The sequence below is a fragment of the Dasypus novemcinctus genome, chromosome 6 (genome assembly GCF_030445035.2).
Source record: "Dasypus novemcinctus isolate mDasNov1 chromosome 6, mDasNov1.1.hap2, whole genome shotgun sequence".
Taxonomy (NCBI): domain Eukaryota; kingdom Metazoa; phylum Chordata; class Mammalia; order Cingulata; family Dasypodidae; genus Dasypus; species Dasypus novemcinctus.
In genome coordinates this window covers 136,575,949-136,591,324 of record NC_080678.1, presented here as the reverse complement: position 1 = coordinate 136,591,324, position 15,376 = coordinate 136,575,949, and the positions used below count along the sequence as shown (strand labels likewise).

Genomic DNA, 15,376 nt, shown 5'->3' with positions numbered 1-15,376 from the left:
GGCATTTTTGCTGAGCACACTCCCATTTCACAAAGAGCAGAGTCTAAAGGTACAGAAAGAGTTCCCAGTTACTCGCCATGGATCATTTTACTCTTCAATGCCCAACCAGCCTTTTCTCCATGGACTGGACCTCTGTGCCTCCTCCAGGTGGTTTTAACCCCAGAAGTGGGGCCACGAGCCATCCCCAGGGCGCTGGTGGACCCAGTCCTTCGGGTGCCATGGGACTTGTTCCTGGGTGCCCCAAATGACCTCCTATGCACTACAAGTGCTCCCCTTTCTGACTACATCTTCCTTTTTCTCAATATATTTGCGTGCCTGTTTTGGCCCATGGTGTATCTTGGCAATTGAGAGGGCCAAGCCATTCGCTCGCTTGTCACTTCCGTCAGTTCCAGCAACCCCCTTACATCCTTCGCTCAGACAGGGTGCAGCGGCATACTGGGCCCAAGTCGTTCGCCCTGAGCGGCCTCCCCTCGCCTGGTTGTAAATGGAATGTCTTTTGAGGGCTCATTGATACTGGGGCTGGTATTTCAGTTTTTGCTTTACAGCATTGGCCTGCTCTGTGGCCCCTTGCCCCCACTTCCACCGACTTACAGGGGGTCGGTGCAGCCCACCGCCCTTCCTGTAGCTCTCAGCTCCTTAAAGGGAGGAAGAGGAGGGCTCCAACCTTCCATCCTACCTTCCTTGCCTATCGATCTCTAGGGATGGGATGTGCTCTCTGGGCTGGGCTTACTTCTAGTCAGCCGCTCGTCAGCAGTAACTCAAAAGATGTTACATCAGAACTTTGATCCCACATGAGGCCTTGGAAAACAACAGCAGGGCACGGGTTTGGCTGTCAGCATCCCTTCACAAGCCGATCTTTGGGGCTTAGGTTATTCTTTTTTTCGGCAGGGGTCTCTGAAAGGTCTGTCCCCCAGAATACCGCTGCCGCTCTTGTGTGGTTAAGCGATTCTCCTGTCCGGGTGGATCAGTGGCACCTTCCTAGAGACACATTGTCTGCAGCTGAATGGCTGGTAAGTGAACAAGAAGCTGCTGGCCATATTAGTCCATCCTTTAGGCCCTGGAATATCCCTATTTTTGTTATCAAAAAGAAATCAGGTCTTTGGATGCTCTTGCAAGACCTCCAAGCAGTCAATCGTTCAATGCAAGTCATGGGCCTTGCTTGGTGGGTTTTATGGTAGCCATGTAACCCCACAGGCGATCCAGCTATTTAACTTTCCAGGTCTAACCCCAGCTGTCCCCCTCTGCCTCTCTCCCCGTGGCAGTCACGGCTGCCTGCATGGGCGACGGGAAAATCAAACCGCCTTTGGAGGCGGTAGGGCAGACCCCCGGGACTTGAACAAACTTATTCAAACTATTCGCAAATGGGGTTTCTCTAATGACACGCCTGGTGCCCACCACTCGTGGCCCCCTTTGCCGCTGTGCTCCAGTGAAACAGACCTGGAACCTCAGGGGCTCCCCTTGGTGGCAAGCACTTCCGTTCCTACTCAACGCTGCCACCTGGGACCACCCGGCGTGTGCCCCGCGCCCACCTGCTGGCCGCGCGCCCGCGCTTCTAGTTTTTGTCGGCGGAGGTTTTGCTGGCAATGTCTTCACCAGCCCGGAGCGAGTACCTCACCAGACCTGAGGCGACTGGTAGCTGCCATGCATCACGTTAACTTTACTAATCCTGGAACTGTGGACTTGCGGCTCCTGTTTGCCTAGGGACTTCCGGCCTGTGCGCCCGCCTGTTATGCTATTGGAGCAGGAACTGTTCACATTACAGAGGTGGAAGGGTATTTTATGTACACTGTTTGCATTGTAATTTAACTGTGTTACCGCTGCTAATTGGGATGATGATCTTTTGATAGTTCATCAGCCTCCTTTTCTTATGCTTCCCGCACCGTTTAAATACCCCCGGTATAGTGACACTGGAGACAGAGGGCTGCAAATTGTCCAACAACAATTGCAACCCCCTTCCCCCCCGCGCCCTCGAGCCTTAGGTGTAACTGTGGCCGCATTAGTACCCTTGTAACAGTCATTGCATCCTCTATTACTGCTGGGCTTGTGGTTTCTCAGAGTATTCAAACTGCGCATTTCATCAGTTCTTTAGCACAAAATACGTCTTTGGCCCTTCAGGACCAAGAACAGATTGATCACAAATTGGAACGAAAATTAAATGCTTTGGAAGAAACTGTTATCTCCTTGGGTAATCAACTCGATGCTTTACAACATCAGATGCGCCTCCAGTGCCATCCTCGGTATGCTTTTATCTGTGTTACCCCTGTGGTAGACAATGATACAAAGTGGAACTGGACAGCTGTCTGTTTTCACTTACAAGGGGTTTGGAACCCTGAAATTATTAGTATAGATTTGCAAAGCCTACATGACGAGATCCTGGCCCTCCAATTGGCTCATCTCACTAGTTTAGATTCTGAAGCTATTGCTAACAGTCTGTTAAATAGTTTGCAAAATTTCACCCCTTGGGACTGCCTCAGTCACAGCTTTTGGTATCTGTTAGCCCTGGCCTGTCTTTTGCTACTTCTCCGGTGCCTGTCGCCCATAGCATGTGCACAACTACAGCGCCAAATATACCGTTTGCAAATAGAAAGCACCCAATTGTGTCTGACTCAAAAGGCCTTGCCACGCAATGAGTTGTGCACAATTCCCCTTGAGAAAGCACCGCCTGGATCAGACTCATGTCCCTGCTGGCTGGTGGGCAATAATGGGTAAGAACCCCAGAGGGGGCCAACCTAAGACAGGCACAGTCATAGCTGGCAGCCTTTTTCCTATTGTTAAAAGAAAGGGGGATATGTGGAGAGCCCTGCAAAGCAGGGTCCCCAGAAGCAGGCTCCAAGGTTCACAAAAAGATTGTAGATAATGAAGGAGGGGCCCCTGGGCAAGGTTATGTGCTGAACAAAATCTCCTGAGTATGAATAAGAATTCCAAGAAAACTGTGTTATCAGAGGGCTAATAAGAACAAAGAGTTACTTTGATATTTGTAGTGACCTAGAAACAAGACCTTCCTGTGAAAACCGCTGAATGCGCTCTTTGTACTTGTGGTATAAAATAAAGTGAGCAAACAGCTTAGATACCTGAAGTTGCCATCTGCTCCTTCAGGTCCACTTGGTCCCCACTATCTTTGTGTGTTTCTTTTTCTAAAACCTCCCACCGCCCCTCCTCAGGGACCTTCTGCTGCGCTGGCCGCAGCACTTTATCGTATCGAGTTTCCCTTGTATGTGATGCTTTCCTCTTCTTTTGCTTCTTTCAGAACTCTCTCTTTATCTCTGGTATTTGCCATTATGAATAGAAGGTGTCTCATGGTAGGTCTGTTTGGGTTTATTCTGTTTGGGGTGTGTTGTCCTGCTTGGATATTCATATTTATGTCCTTCATAAGGGTTGGGAAGTTTTCAGTCATTATCTCTTCAAACATTCTTTCTGCTGCTTTTCCATTCTCTTCTTCTGGGACACCAATAATGCGAATGTTTGTGCATTTTGCACTATCATTCAATTCCCTGAGGTTCTGTTCCTTTTTTTCCCCAATCTCTTCTCTTTCTCTTCTTTGTATTTTCTAGGTCAGGTGTTCTGTCTTCAAAATCACCAATTCAAATCTGCTCTTATGAGCTTCTAATATATTTTTTTGTTTGTATTTTGTTTATTTAAATTTCTTTGTCTTTATTTATTTATTTTTAATGTTACCTTCAAAAAATATGAGGTTCCCATATACCTCCCCACCCCCCTCACCCCACTCCTCCCATAACAACCACCTCCTCCATCATCATGGGACATTCATTGCACTCGGTGAACACATCTCTGAGCACTGCTGCACCACATGGTCAATGGTCCACATTTAAGTTCATACTCTCCCCCAGTCCACCCAGTGGGCCATGGGAGGACACACAATGTCCAGTAACTGTCCCTGCAGTACCACCCAGGACAACTCCAAGTCCTGAAAATGCCCCCACATCATATCTCTTCTCCCCACTCCCCACCTCAGCAGCTACCATGGCCACTTTCTCCACGTCAATGCTACATTTACTTCCATTACTAATCACAATAGTTCTGGAATAGAATATCAGTAAACCCACTCTAATCCATACTCTATCCCTCCATTCTGTGGATCCTGGAATGGTTATGTCCACTCCACCTCTGTACTGAGAGGGTGCTTAGATTACACATGGATGATGAATGCAATTTTCCTGCTTTCAGTTGTGGGCACTCTTGGCTCCCTGGTGAGGTGGTTTACCTTCTTCACCTCCCTGTTAGCTGGCTGGGGTAAGTCCAATAAACTAGTAACTTGGGGGATTGTTGCTGTTCCATTAGGGAATGCGACAGAGCTCCCCTGGCCAGGAACTCAGCACTCCCCCAGCCATTGTTCCCAACTGTAACCAGTGAAAAATATCCAAACATTTTTATGCACCCCGCACATATGCCCTGGAGAACTCCTTCCCATGTACCCCCCCACCAATAACACCCCACACCAGAATTCCTCCCCTGCCACCATTGAACCCCTCTGCTAACATATTTTTAATCTTATCCATTGTGTCTTTCATTTCTATAAGGTCTTCATGCTCTCTCAGTGTTTTCTTAATATCCTTTATTTCTTTAGTCCTGTTTTCTTTAAATTCTTTGAAGTGATTTAGGAGAGTTGTGTAATTATCAATGATTAATTGTATTAAATACTGTATTTCTTCATGATATTTGGTTAGCTCTTTTGGCTGAACCATATCTTCCTGTTTCCAAGTATGGCTTGTAATTTTTTGTTGATGTCTAGGCATCTGAATATGTTGATGAATTTATTCTGATGGCCAATTTCTCTCTTTATTGCCTATTTTTTACCCCCACAGCTCTTCTTTGATATTTGGTTCAACTTATTCTTTTTTTTTCTTTTCTCTTTTTTGTCTTTATTTTTTTAAATGTTATATTAAAAAAATATGAGGTCCCATATACCCTTCACCCCCCTTACCCCACTCCCCCCCCCCCGCCCATAGCAACAATCTCCTCCATCATCATGAGACATTCATTGCATTTGGTGAATACATCTCTAAGCACCGCTGTACCTCATGGTCAATGGTTCACACCATAGCCCACCCTCTCCCACAGTCCACCCAGTGGGCCATGGGAGGTGTATGTCCTCTTTAAAGAAATGTCTATTTAAGTCTTCTGCCCATTTTTTAAATTTTGAAAATTTATTATTTTTTATTATATTTTTATTTTTAAAAGATACTTTGATTACATAAAATGTTACATTAAAATATAAGGGATTCCCATATGCCCCACTTCCCACACCTCCTACTTTTCCCCACATTAACAACTTCTTTCATTAGTGTGACATATTCATTGAAATTGATGGACACATTTTGGAGCTTTGCCACTAAGCACGGATTATAGTTTACATTGTAGTTTACACTCTCTCCCACTCCATTCTGTAGGTTATGGCAGGATATATAATGGCCTGTGTATTATCCAAAGACGTGCTGATGCAAAATATCAGAAGCCTGCTGGCTTTTATAAAGGGTATTTATTTGGGGTAGGAGCTTACAGATACCAGGTCATAAAGCATAAGTGATTCCCTCAATAAAGTCTATTTCCATGTGTAGGAGCAAGATGGCTGCCGATGTCAGCCAGGATTCAGGCTTCCTGGGTTCCTCTCTTCCAGGGTCTTGCTTCTCTCTGGGCTCAGATCCTCTGTTTTCTCCACAAAGTCAGCTGTAGGCTATCAGACAAATAGCTCGGTCTCTCTCCTTGAGGTTTCTGCCATGTCTAAGGAGCTGTCTCTATCCCTTTGTGTTCTTCTGGCTCAGGCCTTCTCTTCCTGGATATTGCTTCTCTTCCTGTGTGGTTGCTTCCAGGGGCTCCAGCTCAAGACTCCAGCATCAAACTCCAAATTGAAACTCCAACATCAAAATCTCCAACTCTGTCCTTTACCATGCCTTTTACCTTGCTGATGTGAGCCAATCAAAGCCCTAATCATAATTTAATCATGCCCAGGTACAGTACAGTTTACAAACATAACCCAATATCTATGTTTGGAATTCATAACTATATCAAACTGCTACATCCTGTATCTGTCATTGCAATGTCATTCAGGACAATACCAAGTCCTGAAAATGCTCCTGTTACACCTATTTTTCCCTCTCCCTGCCTTTAGCACCTCCAGTGGTCACTTTCTCTACATCAATGATATAATTTTTTCCATTGCTAGAATCATAATAAGTCTATAGTAGAATACCAATAAGTTCTCTCTAGTCCATATTTTATTCCCCATTCCTGAGGGTTCTGGGATGGTGATGTGCATTCCACCTCTAACTGAGAGGGGCTTTTGCCCATTTTTAAATTGGATTGCTTGTGCTTTTATTGTTGAGTTGTCATAGAGCATGGAAATCAAGCCTTATCAGATATGTGGTTTCCAAATATTTTCTCCCATTGAGTAGGCTGACTTTTCACTTTCTTGACAAAGTCCTTTGAATCACAAAAGTGTTTAAGTTTGAGGAGGTCCCATTTATCCATTTTTTTCTTTCATTGCTTCTGCTTTCAGTGTAAGGTTTAAAAATCCATCACCTACTACCAGGTCTTGATGTTTCCCTACTTTTCTTCTCAGAGTTTTATTGTTCTAGCTTTTATATTTTAGGTCTTTGATCCATTTTGAGTTAATTTTGTATAAGGTGTGAAGATAGGGGTCCTCTTTCTTTCTTTTGGATATGGATATCCAGTTCTCCAACACCATTTGTTGAATATATTGTTCTGCCCCAGCTGGGTGTGCTTGATAGCCTTGTCAAAAATCACTTGATCATAAATGCGAGGGTTTGTTTCTGAACCATCAGTTCGGTTCCATTGGTGTACATGTATGCTTTTATGCCAGCACCATGTTGTTTTAACCACTGTAACTAGATAATATTTAGAGCCTGGAAATGAGAGTCTTCATATTAAGATGTTTAAGTCCTTTTTACGATGTTTCCAGCTCTTCGGGGCACCTTACCCTTCCAAGCAAATTTGATAATTCCGTTTTCCATTTCTTTAAAAAAGACTTTTGGAATTTTTATCAGGGTTGCATTGACTCTATATATCAATTTGGGTAGAATTGACATCATAATGATATTTAGTCTTCCAATCCATGAAAGCTGAGTATTCTTCCATTCACTTAGGTCTTTGATTTCTTTTAGCAGTGCATTGTAGTTTTCTGAATACAAGTGCTTTACATCCTTTTTTTTAAAAAAAAGATTTATTTATGTATTTCTCTCCCCTTCCCCCCACCCCAGTTGTCTGTTCTCTGTGTCTATTTGCTGCATCTTCTTCTTTGTCTACTTCTGTTGTTGTCAGTGACACGGGAATCTGTATTTCTTTTTGTTGCATCATCTTGTTGTGTCAGCTCTCCATGTGTGTGGCACCATTCCTGGGCAGGCTGCACTTTATTTTGTGCTAGGTGGCTCTCCTTATGGGCTGCACTCATTGCACATGGGGATCCCCTACACAGGGGACACCCTGCGTGGCAGGACATTCCTTGTGTGCATCAGCACTGCGCATGGGCCAGCTCCACATGGGTCAAGGAGGCCCGGGGTTTGAACCGTGGACCTCCCACGTGGTAGATGGATGCCCTAACCACTGGGCCAAGTCTGCTTCCCATACATCCTTGATTAAGTTTTTTTGCCTAAAAATTGATTCATTTAGTTGCTATTTTAAATGGAATCTTTTCTTGACTTCTCCTCAGATCTCTCACTGCTAGTGTATAGAAACACTACTGATCTTCATGTATTAATTTTTTTATCCTGCCCCTCTGCTGAACTCCTTTATTAGCTCTAGTAGACTTGTTGTAGATTTTTTGGGACTTTCTAGGTATCACCTGCAAATAGAGAAAGTTTTACTTCTTCCTTTCCAATGTGGGTGACTTTTATTTCTTTTTCTTGCCTGATTGCTCTAGCTAGAACTTCTAGCACTTTACTGAACAATGATGGTGACAGTGGGCATCCTTTTCTTGTTCCTGATCTCAACAGGAAGTCTTTCAATCTTTCACCTTTGAGTACTGTGTTGGCTGTGGGTTTTTCATATATACTCATTATTGTGTTGAAGATGTTTCCTTCAATTCCTATCTTTTGTAGTATTTTTATCAAGAAAGGATGCTGTATTTTGCCAAATGCCTTTTCTACATCAATTGAGATCATGTGGTTTTTCCTCTTTGATTTATTAATGTGGTGTATTACACTGATTAATTTTCTCGTGGTGAACTCCCCTCACATGCCTGGTATAAAATCCACTTGATCATGATAAATAATTCTTTTAATGTGTTGTTGTATTTGATTAGAAAGTATTTTTCTGAGAATTTTTGCATCTGTATTCATTTGAGAAATGGGTCCATAATTTTATTTTTCCTTAATATCTTTATCTGGCTTTGCTATTAGGGTGGTATTGGCTTTATAGAATGAGTTTTGTAGCATTCCTTCTTGTTCAATTTTTTTTGGAAGAGCTTAAGATTCATATTAAATCTTTTATGAATGCTTAGTAGAATTCACCTGCGAAGCCACTGGTCCTGGGTTTTTCATTTTGGGGAACTGTTTGATGACTGTTCCAATCTCTTTATTTGTGATTGGTTTGTTGAGGTCTTCTATTTCTGCTAGGATAAATGTATTCATGTTCCTAGGAATTTTTCCATTTCATCTACATTGTCTAGTTTGTTGATGTGCAGTTGTTCATAGTATCCTCCTATGATCTCTTTTATTTCTGTGGGATCAGTAGTAATGTCCCCATTTTCATATCTGTTTTTATTTATTTGCATTTTCTCTCCTTTTTTTCTTTGTCAATGTAGCTGAAGTTTTGTCAATTTTATTATCTTCTCAAAGAACCAACTTTTGGTTTTGTTAGTTCTCTCTATTCTATTTTTTTTGTTTTCAATTTCATTTATTTCTTATCTGGTCTTTGTTTTTTCAATCCTTCTGTTTGCTTTGGGAATAGTTCACTGTTCTTTTTCTAGTTTCTCCAGCTGTGTAGTTAGGTCATTGATTTTAACTTTTTCCTCTCTTTTAGTGTAAGCATTGGGGCTACAATTTTCTTTCTTAGTACTGCCTTTGCTACATCCTATAGATCCTAATATGTTATGTTCTAGTTTTCATTCATCTTAAGATATTTCTTGATTTTGCTCACAGTTTCTTCTTTGACCACTAATTAAGAATGTGTTGTTTAATCTCCATATATATGTGAATTTTCCCATTTTTTTTGCCTGTTGTTGACTTCCAGCTTTATTCCATTATGATCAGAGAAAGTCTTTATATAATATCAGTGTTGTTAAATTTATTGAGGTCTACTTTGTGACACAACATATGGTATGTCCTGGAGAAATATCTATGAGGACTTGAATATATCCTGCTGTTTTGGGGTGCAATGTTTTGTATATGTCTATTGGGTTTAGTTCTTTTATCATATTATTCAAGCTCTGTTTCTTTATGTTTTTCCATACATATGTTCTAACCAATGATGACAATGGTGTATTGAATTCTCCAACTACTATTGTAGAGGATTCTCCAGGGAACCTCAGGGTTCTCTAGGGAAACAGAATCAACAAGAGATATCTGTCAATGGTATGTGATTCTATAAGAGACTCTCATGCAACTGTGGGGATGCACAAGTCCAGGTTCCGCAGGCAGGCTGCAACCAAGGGCTGCAATGAAAGTCCAGTGAAGGTTCTTGACAAGTTCTGGGAGATGTTGGCTGTCTAAAGACAAGCTGGGAAATTCTCTGTCAATGCTGGAATCACTTCCCTTTTTAAGGCATTCAAATGCTTGGGTTAAGCATCACTCATTGCTGATGGCACTCTCCCTGATTGATGTAATTATAACCAGCTATCTATGATTTACCGCTACAGTATAGTCAATGGTGACTAAAGTCCATAAATGCCCTTGTATTATAGTTAGCCCAGTGCTTGTTTGACCAAACAACTGGGCACAATTACCTGGCCAAGTTGACCCAATAGCCTAACCACCATATAGAGACATCTATTTCTCCCTTTTGCCAGTGTATGCCTCATTGTAATTTGTGGCATCCTGAATAGGTGCATATACATTTTTTTAAAGGAAGTGCTAGGGATTGAACACAGGACCTCCCACATGGGAAGCAGGTACCCAACCACTGAGCCACATCCACTCCCCAATGAGAGCTGGCCCTTTTGCTTGTTTGTTAGTTCTTAGGAGGCACTGGAGATTGAATCCAGGACCTCATACATGGGAAGCAGACACCCAATCACTTGAGCTACATCTCCTCCCCACGTATATACATTTATGATTATTTCTTTCTGGGGAATTACCCTTTTATTAATATATAATGTCCTTCCTTGTCTCTAGTAACAGCTTTGCTTTTAAAGTCTATTTCATCAGATATAAGCAAAGCCACTTCAGCCTTTTTTTTTTGGTTAGTATTTGAGTGGAATATCTTTTTCCAGACTTTCACTTTCAATCTATTTGTATCCTTGGGTCTAAGGTGAGTCTCTTGTAGACTGCAAGTAGATGGCTGATATTTTGTTATCCATTCAACCAGTTTTTGCCTTTTAATTGGTGGAGTTTAGTCCATTAACATTCAATTTTATTACTGTAAAGGCAGTTCTTCACCCCTTTTGCCTTTTTGTATTTTATCTGTTGTATCTTATTTTCTCCCCCCTTTTTTTGCATGTTTATTTACTTTTGCTGGTATAATCTCCAATTTTAGATTCTCTTCTAAGCCTCTCTCTCCTGTCTTTTCTTTTCAGGTTGTAGCACTTCCTTTAGTGTTTCCTGCAAAGCTGGTCTTTTGGTTACAAACTCTCTCTGTTTCTGTTTATCTGTGAATATTCTAAATGCACCCTCATTTTTGAAAGACAATCTTGCTGGATATGATCTTGGTTGGCAGTTTTTCTCTTTCAGTATATTAAATATATCGTATTAGTACCTTCTTGCCCCCATGGTTTCTGATGAGCAGTCAGCACTTAATCTTATTGGGCATCTCTTGTATGTGATACATTACTTTTAAAAAAATTATTCCACTCACTTGCAACTTGCTTGCTGACTGTTCTCTGTGTTCATTCACCGCACATTCTTCTGTGTTTGTTTCTCTCCCTTTGTTGCATCATCTTGCGGTGCTAGCTTTCTGTGGTGTTTGGGCCATAAGCTCTCCACAGCACACACGCCAGCTTCCCTTCACAAGGAGGCCCCAGGACATGAACCCAGGGCCTCCTATATGGTAGATGGAAACCCAATCGATTGAGTCACAGCTGCTTCCCTGATACATTACTTTTCTCTTGCTGCTCTCAGGATTTTCTCTTTAACTTTGACATTTGACATTCTGATTAGTATGTGTGTTGGAGTGTATCTATTTGGATTTATTTGGTTGGGAGTATGCTGTACTTCTTGGACATGGATATCTATGTCCTCAAATAGGATTGGGAAATTTTCTACTATCATTTCCTCATATATTCCTTCTGCCCCTTTTCCCTTCTCTTCTCCTTCTGGGACACCTATGACACATTTGTTTGCATGTCTCTTGCTGTAGTTTGCTACTTGCTGTAGTTCCCTGAGGCCCTGATCAATTTTTTCCCCATTCTTTTCTTCATCTGTTCTTTTCTATATTTGTTTTTGGAGGCCATGTCTTGAAGCACACTGATCCTTTATTATGCCTCTTCAAATTTGCTGTTATATACTTCCAGTGTATTTTTAATTTCATTTATTGTGACTTTCATTGCTCTAAGATCTCCTATTCTTCTATGTATGCATTCAAATTCTTCTTCTTGCTCATCCAATATCTTTATAATATCCTTAATCTCTTTAGCCATCTCATTGAATTTATTAAGGTGATTTCTTTGAGCATATGATTAGTTGTCTCAACTTCTTTAAACTGAACACTTAGTCTGTTCCTTGACTGGGCCATCTTCCTGTTTCTTGGCATGGACTGTAATTTTTTGTTGGTGTCTTGGCACCTGGTTTACTAGATATATTTATTCTAGATAGCTTCTCTCTTTACTCTAGGGCTTCTATTTGATTGACTTTGTGTTACAACCCATCTTTGATACTTGGTTCAACTTAATTTGGAATCTTATAGTTTCACATTTAGCTAATCTGAAAATTTTCAGCTCTTTTTCATCTGTTTCTTGCCCTTTCTCCCTTGCTGGTTGCATAATAGGAGCCAAGGATACAGTTGGTACTGTGAGCCATGGAGGCTGAAGCTTCCCATGTTGCCCAGGAACCAGTGAAGCCTCTCCCACATTTCTACCCTGCCAGGGTAGGAACAGAGCAGCAGACATGTGCAGTAGTCCAAGACATGCAGGCCAAGACTCTAGTTGCCCAAAGAGACTGATGAACCTTTATACCTCTTCCTCCCATGCTCAGGGTGGGTATGGTGCTGCAGGTATGCATGGAAAACTAAGCTCTGCTGGTTAAAACTAACCACAGTTGCCCAGGTAGACTGGTGAAGAATTGTCCCCTCCCCCCCAACTCCCCTGCTAGGAGTGGAGATGGAGCTCTAGGAGTGCCCAATAATCTAGTCCATGCAGACCAAAGTGCCTGCAGTTGCCCAGAGAGGCTGAGGAAACACTGCCTCACTCCTGTCCTATCATGGGCAGGAATGGAGCCACAGTTGTCTAACAATCCAGTCTGTGCTGGCCAAAAGCACCTGCTGCTGCCTGGAGAAGCTAAGGAAACACCCCCCCCCTCCGCCCCTCCTATTCTATCAAGGGGTGGTAATGGAGCCCACAGGTCTCCAACAATCTAGTCTGTTCAGGCTGAAACTTTCTATAGTTGCCTGGAGAGGCTAGTGCAGGTCCCCTCAGCTTCTTTCCTGCTGGAGGTGGGGCTGGAGCCCAGGCTGGAGCAGCAATCTGACCTGGATGGAAAGAAGCTGATCCTTCCCATCACTGTGATTTTTCAATCAGCCCTGGTTTCCCTTATGCTAGAGGCAGAGTTGAAATGGAGGCTACCAGTCTCTTTCTGACTTGGGCAGGTTCAAACTTTAGGTGTTCTGAGGATGAGACTTTAGACAGTCAGATTTACTAATCAGTAGCTGAAGTTGATGCCCAACTGTATCTTCCTTCCCCATTTTTGGGAAATGGAGGTTCCAACTTCAGCCAGAGAATAGCTCCTGAGGCAGCTTGCACTGTTGGTGGGGGATGGGCACCAATCTCCATAGCATCGAGTGCTCTACTCATGAATCATCACTGCAGATGGGCAGTCTCCTTCTTCCATTCTTCCAAGGATTTTGCAGGATACTTTAGATAGTTCTGGGTGATTACTAACTGCATTGTAGGTTAAGCTGACTCTTGAAGCTCCTTACTCTGATGTCATGTTGCCCCTCCTTCTGTTTCATTGATTTTTCTGTTGTTTTCTTCTGGAAAACAATTTAATTAGTTGACTTATATAAACATTTTACCCCATATCATGACATATGGAATCCTTACTTCCATTTAGTTCCCTTTACCTTCCCTGGTTTTAAATATCACTATCCAAGAATCAGATAGTGGTATGATTTTTGTTTTATTCATAAAATATGATTTATAAAGCCTATGAAGAAAAGGATTCCTTTTGTTTATATTCATATTCCTGCTCTTTCCATTGCTTTTCCTTCCTGATGCTTCTTTTTGCTCATTTCCTATCTGTTTGAAGAACTTTATTTAGCCAATCTTTAACAGTGGGTCTTCTAGTAACAAAGTCTTGTAATTTCCATTCATCTGAGAATGCCTTTATTTACTCTTTATTCCTGAAGGATATTTTCACTGGGAATAGAGTTTGCTGATGATGGTACTTTTCTTTCAACACTTGAAAAATGTGCCACTTCTTTCTGGCTTTCATAGTTTCTGGTAAGAAATCTATCATTCAAATTGTCCTGTGGTTAATGTGTCATTTCTAACTACTTTCATGATATTTTATGTTGTCTTTAGTTTTCAGAAATTTAATTATTATGCGTCCAGGTGTTGATTTCTTTGGAGTTTGCTCAGCTTCTTCAGTCTGTAGGTTTGTGTCTTGTGTAACATTTGGGAGGTTTTCAGCCAAGTGTTTCCTTGAATACTCTTTTCAGTTCCATTCTTTTTGTTCTCTTCTTCTGGAACTCCTATAATACAAATGTTAGATTCTTTGTGCCCTGAGACTCTGTTCATTTTCTTTTTAATTTTGAAATAATTTCAAGTGTAGAAAAATAATACAAAATACAAACTTACACAAGTAATACAAACTCCATACAGAGAACTTCTGCACCCCAGATACCCAGAGTCACCTATTTTAACATTATGCCATCTTCATTGTACCATTCTGTGTGCCTGCCTGTCTGCCTGCCTATCTATTAACTAAACATCTGAGAGCAGGTTACACATATCATATTCCTTGAACACATAATACTTTCATGTATATCTTCTATGAACGAAGATATTCACTTATGTAATCACCTTAAGTGCTGTTCTCAAGTTCAGGAAATTTAACATCAATATTAAGCTTATGTTTATATTCCAATTTTTTTTATGTCCCAATAATGCCCCTTTTTAAAGATTTTACTTATTTCTCTCCCCTTCCCCCATTGTCTGCTCTCTGTGTCCATTTGCTGTGTGTTCTTCTGCATCTGCTCACATTATCCAGTGGAACTGGGAAACTGCGTCTCCTTTTGTTGCATCATCTTGCTGTGCCAGCTCTCTGTGTGTGCAGCACCACTGCTGGGTGTACTGTGCTTCTTTCATGTGGGGTGGCTCTCATTGCAGGGCACACTCCTTGCACGTGGGGCTCCCCTATGTGGGGGCGCCCCTGTGTGGCATGGCTCTCCTTGCATGAGGTAGCACTGCACATGGACCAGCTTACCACATAGGTCAGAAGGCCCTGGGGATTAACCCTGGACCCTCCATATAGTAGACAGATGCTCTATCAGTTGAGCCACATCTGCTTCCCCCAATAATGCCCTTTTGAGCCTTTTCCCTCAATTCTTAGATCCCATCCAGTATCATATTGCATTTGTCATTATCTTTTTATTTGCCTACTCTTTAAAAATGTTTTAAAGATTTATTTCATTTACTTTGTTTTTTCTCTATCCCCACCCCCACAGCAGATGGTTCTCTCATCTGTCTGCTCATTGTTTGCTCACCTTCTCCAGGAAGCACTGGGAACCAAACCCAGGACCTCCCACATGAAAGGTGAGTGCCCAATGGCCTGAGCCACATCTGCTCCCTGAAGGCTGTGACATCTGCTGGTTTGTGGCACCTGCTTGTTGCAGTGGGGGTGCATTGCACTGCTAGCTGGCTGCAGCAGGATGCAGTGTGGAGCTCATTGTGGCAAGCGGTGATGCCTGGCTTATTGTGGTGGGTGGCAGCATGTAGCTTATTGCAGCAGGAGACAGAATCTAGCACGTTGCAGTGTCCAGTTCATGGTGGGAGGAGGCATCTAGCTCATTGTGGTGGGAGGCGGTGTCTGCTTAG

General features: G+C 42.2%; 1 protein-coding gene across 8 annotated transcripts in view; it reads left to right on the top strand.

Moving 5' to 3' along the window:
* Nucleotides 1–15,376, top strand: part of LOC131278854 (uncharacterized) — a 146,137-nt gene that overhangs the window by 78,674 nt on the left and 52,087 nt on the right. For 6 of the 8 annotated variants that reach the window (XM_071215972.1, XM_071215971.1, XM_058299453.2 and 3 more), the window contains one exon: nucleotides 15,007–15,094. The exons of 1 other annotated variant lie outside the window; for it this stretch is intronic. The gene's annotated coding sequence lies outside the window, so the exon portion shown is untranslated. The remainder of the gene's footprint in view (nucleotides 1–15,006; nucleotides 15,095–15,376) is intronic. One more of the 8 variants, XM_058299456.2, reaches the window with a different exon arrangement.